Below are 7,217 nucleotides of genomic sequence, written 5' to 3'. Positions count from 1 at the left end.
TCAATATTATCGCTTGCACAGTGCTCCTTGGGATGTTTAAAGCTTGGGAAATCTTTTTGTATCCAAATCCGACTTTAAACTTCTTCACAACAGTATCTCGGACCTGCCTGGTGTGTTCCTTGTTCTTCATGATGCTCTCTGCGCTTTTAACGGACCTCTGAGACTATCACAGTGCAGGTGCATTTATACGGAGACTTGGTTACACACAGGTGGATTGTATTTATCATCATTAGTCATTTAGGTCAACATTTGATCATTCAGAGATCCTCACTGAACTTCTGGAGAGAGTTTGCTGCACTGAAAGTAAAGGGGCTGAATAATTTTGCACGCCCAGTTTTTCAGTTTTTGATTTGTTAAAAAAGTTTGAAATATCCAATAAATGTCGTTCCACTTCATGATTGTGTCCCACTTGTTGTTGATTCTTCACAAAAAAATACAGTTTTATATCTTTATGTTTGAAGCCTGAAATGTGGCAAAAGGTCGCAAAGTTCAAGGGGGCCGAATACTTTCGCAAGGCACTGTATGATGCAGCCACCACCATGCTTGAAAATATAAAGTGGTACTCAGTGATGTGCTGTGTTGAATTTGCCCCAAACATAATGCTTTGAATTCAGGACAACTTTTATGCAGGTTTACTTTAGTGCCTTTTTGCAAACAGGATGCATGTTTTGGAATATTTTTATTCTGTCCCCGTCTTCGCGAGGCATTGGAAAACCTCTTTTTGACTGATTTCATGTCTATGTTAAAATGGCAAAAATTCGCTAGCTAGCGAACCAACAACTGTCACGATGTATTTGAGAGACAAGTGCTCATTATGCAATTGTATTTGTTTTCAATAAACATATAGCTTACATGTCAACAATCTAAGCCATAACAGTCTGGTGTCGTGTCTTTGGCTATGCCGGATTAAGTGATATGACATGCTATTCTATAAAATCCTTTCTCTGTAATTAATATTACCTGATTGAGCTAATCATGTAAATGTAATTAACTAGAAAGTCGGGGCACCACGAAAGAGTATTTATAGAGCTGTTATCTTCCGAATAAACTCTGAAAGACCTAGTAATATTTTGCATCAATAGCAGTACATTTTAATCGTCACCTTATTTCAGTCTCATCTGAAAGTTGTAAAATCTTGGTTATCTTCAGGAACCCCCGTGCTAACAAGTTGAATCAGCAATACAACATTGGGTTTAAGTATTTATTTTCTAAATACCTAACTAATCACACAGAATTACATATACACAGAATGCAAATTATGTCATACAGAAAACATCCCTGGTGGACGGAGCCGACAATTTCTGGTTACACAAAGGAAAGGGGGTTGGGTTTGAGTGAAAGAGCGGGAAGACTGAGGAACAAAGGGAGAAGCCATGCTATCGTAAATACAGTATCTTATGCATTCTAAATTAAAGGCCATTTGAAAAAGGAAAATGCAATAAAGCTGCGCTTCGGTAGGTTGGTCGTAGATGCTGGCCAACAAAGATCTTCCTGTTCTCGGAAGAATGTCTCTGGTGGTAAATTGGATACGTTGTAGTCTCGTCGTTGTGTGTTAGACTGAAGACGTCGTCCGTCCTTTAATAGCCCACGTTTACAACGGCTGCTGCTAACTCAACGGCTAGGAGGTATCACTTCTGTAGTGAATAAGAGTTCAAAGTTCATACCATTCACAACCAAAGCTCACGCTGAGTTTGGCTTAGTTCTGTAGTTGACATGTTAGTCCTTTTAACGTGGGACCGTCGTCCTCACATCCTCGGAACAGAAGGTTACATTTTCATCAAGGGCTTATATAGTGGAGGGAGAGAAGGGTGTGTTTCATAGTTTATAATCCATGTCTCTTCACAGGGGCGGGCCACTGATTGAGCAGAGCTCTAACCTTATGAAAACCCAATTCTCTCATTTGGAAGCTAAAATTACATTTAATCTTTTCACAAATAGTTTCCTATTCAAACATTTAAATTGCACAACAATTCCATGTGATTCTGATAACTAGAATGTGTAGACTTTCCCAGATACAGTTTGTCATCCTGTCATCAGTCATAATGTCTCCGATGACAACCGAACTGAAATCATATTCATTAAGTACCAACGCATATGTTCAACTGGTTCTATTACCGAAATATGGTTCCCTTCCCCCCACCGTTTGATGTTCCCAGACTCTATGTTTAACAAAGGCTATTCAAGAGTCCTTCAGTCAAGTCAAGAGAGAGGGGAGAAAGGTATTTATGGGGGGGGGGGGGGGGGGGGGGATCATAAACCTTAACCACAGGCCAACATCATGACACTGTTTTGCACCATAATTGCGCACACCTCGGTTTTGTTGCCAAACAACCAACCCATCTATAGTCAGATGAGAGTTGTTTCTTCAGTAGCTTACTTTTACTCTGGTAAAACACAATTTTCAACAGCACGTTTAATAACAGTAACTTATCAAATTACATTGGTTGTAATAATAAAGCCTAATATTGCAGAAGTCATTTACAAGCATTTTTTTAATGTTTAAGGTGCGCAGATGTGCAAAATCAGGGGTAAATATCTCGCACAACAGCCTCACACGAAGCTGCACACAGTGTGCAGTTTGACTAGGCTACTGATATTGCCTGGGGTTGTTCAACATACAAAATTACTTGTAGCTCAGTGACTTGAGTGTCAACACAGTTACTTGCTTAGTTCAACACTGAAGGAGAGGACACATCAGTTGTCACAAAAGATTAGGTACTTTCAGGAGGTAGAAAGAAAGTAATTTGCAAAAAACATTTGTGAACCAATGATTCGTAGTGTTTGAATTGATTTTCTGACCTATGCATGCTTCATTTTGATCGTTTCGGGGTCCCGCAGACCGATGCACTTCTATCTTAAAAATACTAACTGGGGGCCGATGCTTATTGGTGAATTGTTACATACCTATGTTAACCTCTCTAGGATAGGGGACGCTTGCGTTCCACTAGGCCAAAAGCCAGGGAAAATGCAGCGCGGCAAATTCAAATAAAATGATATAAAAATCTAACTTTCATTAAATCACACATATAAGATACTAAATTAAAGCTACACTTGTGTTGTGAATCCAGCCAACATGTCAGATTTTAAAAAGGATTTTCGGCGAAAGCATAAGACGCTATTATCTGATGATAGCACAACAGTAGCACAAGAGTAGCATATTTCAACCCTGCAGGCGCTACACAAAACACAGAAATAAAATATAAAACATTCTTTGCCTTTGACGAGTTTCTTTTGTTGGCACTCCAATATGTCCCATAAACATCACAATTGGTCCTTTTGTTCAATTAATTCCGTCCATATATATCCAAAATGTCAATTTATTTGGCGCGTTTGATCCAGAAAAAAACAGCTTCCAATTTGTGCAACGTCACTACAAAATATCTCAAAAGTTGCCTGTAAACTTTGCCAAAACATTTCAAACTACTTTTGTAATACAACTTTAGGTATTTTTAAACATTAATAATCGATCAAATTGAAGACGGGTCTATCTGTGTTCAATACAGGAAGACAACAAACCAACGCTACTTTTCAAGTCTTGCGCAACTTTCAACAGTGTTACCCAGTTCCTAGATGGCCGTACTTCTTCATTGCACAAAGGAATAACCTCAACCAAATTCCAAAGACTGGTGACATCCAGTGGAAGCGGTAGGAACTGAACTGGAACCAAGTGCCTAAGAAATATAGTTTCCCAATGAGAACTCACTGAACAGACAGACCTCAAAAACAAAAAAAATCTGAACGGTTAGTCCTCTGAGTTTTGCCTGCTACATAAATTCTGTTATACTCACAGACATGATTCCAACAGTTTTAGAAACCTCAGAGTGTTTTCTATCCAAATATACTAATAATATGCATATCTTACATTCTTGGCATGAGTAGCAGGAAGTTGAAATTGGGCACGCTATTTATCCAAAAGTGAAAATGCTGCCCCCTGTACCTTAAGTTTTAACCTTTTTGGAAAATTTGGAAAAACCTTTAACATTTTGAGGGAAACTAAATGGAATATAAAAATGACAGATTTTATAGGGCCCTAATATTCCACGATATGCAATACATAGAATCATTGTAAGATTTCATTCGACAACACTCAACTTGGCATTAAATTGGCCTTTCATAATAACAGGGTACTCACACCAGAAAGAAATAGAACACAAGTCGACCTATTTTGTGGTATGTATGAATTATGCACATTGTACTAGTGGATATAGTCAGCAGATGATGGCCAGCAGTGATTTCTGCGTCCTGTGTGGAGCGGTGGGCATAATCAGGCCTAATTGCCTCTCCCAGGAAACTAAATTACTGTTTGACAGAGACTCAAGTCTCAGTGGGGAAGAAATATGATATATAGCAGCTTTCTGATATTTTTGGAGTTGATAGGGCTCCACAGTTGCCCGTTAGAAGGCAATAGGAGCACTAGTTGTTGGTCTAATAGGGTACATTTTCAAGAGGTTCTGATCAATCAATTTAGCAAGTGAAATGTAGAATTCAAGAAACAAACTTGACAAAACAACTGCTAAAACGGGAAAATGAACATACATGACTAAAACATGGGTCAAGAAATGCTGTAGAATAGCCCTGGACTAATTCAAACAAACAACTGTAGAATAGCCCTGGACTAATTCAAACAAACAACTGTAGAATAGCCCTGGACTAATTTAAACAAACAACTGTAGAATAGCCCTGGACTAATTCAAGCAAACAACTGTAGAAAAGCCCTGGACTAATTCAAACAAACTGTATAATAGCCCTGGACTAATTCAAACAACTGTTGGGGAGAGAACCTGTTCTGAGTGGAACAGCACACCCAACTGTACAAATTAGGAATCACAGCCTAGGCAACAGCAACAGACAACCCAATGAATTAATCTCCGCCAGCATGATTTGTTCATTGTTTTCCAAAAGTATATTGCATCATATCAAAAGACATGCAAGCAAGCAGAGTGCAACAACTAAAACACTAGGCCTACTGTGTGAATTGAAGCATAGTAAACACAATTGAATTAATTCGACAACACATTTTGCAATAACCGATTGCAGCAGTAATGTGCCTTCAAAGGGATCAAGCCGAGGGCATGGTCCAAAACTACACAATCACCATGGGGACTAAATAGCAACTCTGCTGCAGTTGAATAATTAGCATCTATCCCTGAACTTCTTTTCCATTCCACTGTCAAAGCCAGTTACTTAAGTGTCTTAAAGTGGGGTGTTTAGGCTTTCCGGGGGTGGCCTTGTCTGCTTTTAGCTGGGCAGTGTTCAAAAGGGACAAAACAGAAGAAAATGCTCTAAAACAGAGTAAAACGGGGTGGTACTATGTGAACTTGTCCAATAAGAAACAAATGTTTTTGTTCACTGCTACAAAAATAATTCTATGGTGAATGGTGAAATTTCTGGCACAAAATGGATGCCATGGCATTATCCAGGTGGGTACTTCACAATTACAGTGGACGAGGAAATACAATGTAAAGCGCCAGGAGCACCTAGAACAGCACTAGCTGCAAATCCAATCCATTATAATCAAGTTATCAATGAATACAATATTGGATACAAACAACCAATCAACAGTGGGTTCTACAATAGTGTATACCTACTACTACTGCTGGCCCTATGATATAGTTGTGGGACCCTAAAGTAGCATATACTACACTACGTGGCAGAGCACTAGCTCCTACCCTTCAGCGCGCTATGCAGTTTAGCCTTGTGGCTGACATGCTGTTTTCATTGCACTTCATTGCTGGTCCAGCAATTTTATTTTTTTTATTTTACCTTTATTTAACCAGGCAAGTCAGTTAAGAACAAATTCTTATTTTCAATGACGGCCTGGGAACAGTGGGTTAACTGCAGGGGCAGAACGACAGATTTGTACCTTGTCAGCTGGGGGGTTTGAACTCACAACCTTCCGGTTACTAGTTCAACGCTCTAACCACTAGGCTACCCTGCCGCCCCAATGACAGCTGGTATAGAGAAACATGACTAGAATATGGGTCGAGAAAGTCTGAAATATCCCCCTCTTTTCCTACAAGGAGTTAATAGTGTTAACCTTGTCTTCTGGCATACCACTTCTCACGGAGGAAAGGAAGCAGATGAGGACTATTGGATTGGGACACAGCCCATGAAGCTCAATGGCAGGCAGGTTCAAGAGGGATTTAAAACAGGATATGATGTCAAAGGGTAGATGTTCTGAATTGTTTAAAAAAAATTGAGAACGTCAATGTTCTCTCAGCCTAGGTCATAATGAACAAAAGTAGTTTCACCTAATGAGAGTCACATTACCATAGTGAACCTTATAAAAGGTGAAAAGAAATCACTGCAGTTTGAGGTCAGGACAGAAAGCTGACAAACACATGTTCGTGTTATAGCAGACACACAGGGCTGTATAGAATGTGTTTCGATTTCTGGAAACACATTAGCAGAACAGCCAAGCTTTACAGATCTCAAACATTGATGTCAACCACACATTAGTACATTACACAGCTTCCTTTTCAAGGGTCTTATTTCTTCATCCTTGTGTGAGGGGATGGAGTTTCCTTGTCAATGTTAAGGGGTGATTTTATTTGATTGCCTCTGTTTCTTGAGCAAAACCAAAGTTATGGGTTCAACTAACATAAGGCAAGAAACTTGTCAATAAACTACAGTAGTATACAACAGTTCTGACCAGTGTTGGTAAAAGCACATACCTCAAATAGTGCATTTCATCAGCTGCCTCTCTTCCTCTAAATGTCTATTCTCCTCCTCCTCTTCATACTTCTCCAGGCGGCCCTTGATCCTCTGATTTGGGATGCCTTTTGTCTCCTTTGGACTGCTTTGCCACCGAACGGGTGTTCTTCTCTATATGACACATAGGAGAGGGGATATTGGATGGTGCATTGAATAAACCAATGCATGAATGAATAAATGACAAAACTTTATTGATCATCAGATGGGAAATTGCATGTGACATGTCACCCCACTTGTAGAGATACTAATGGGAATAACAATAGTGATACTGTATACAAACTATCCTAAATTGCTAAATTATCACCCATGGCTGTCACCCTTTAGTTAGAAATGGCTGCCTGTATTGTTAGGATGGAATGAATAAAATTCTGGAATTATGCTGGAATTAATCCATGTCAACTTTGTATTAATCTTTCTCAGTCTTATTTGATTGAATTTCAAATAATTTCATGACTTGGGTATGTTATCCTGTGCATGCCTATGTTTGTGTTGATTCACAGATC

This window comes from Oncorhynchus mykiss, chromosome 4, assembly GCF_013265735.2.
Source record: "Oncorhynchus mykiss isolate Arlee chromosome 4, USDA_OmykA_1.1, whole genome shotgun sequence".
NCBI classification, from domain to species: domain Eukaryota; kingdom Metazoa; phylum Chordata; class Actinopteri; order Salmoniformes; family Salmonidae; genus Oncorhynchus; species Oncorhynchus mykiss.
The sequence above is the reverse complement of the archived record's forward strand: the minus strand, read 5'-3'. Positions refer to the sequence as shown.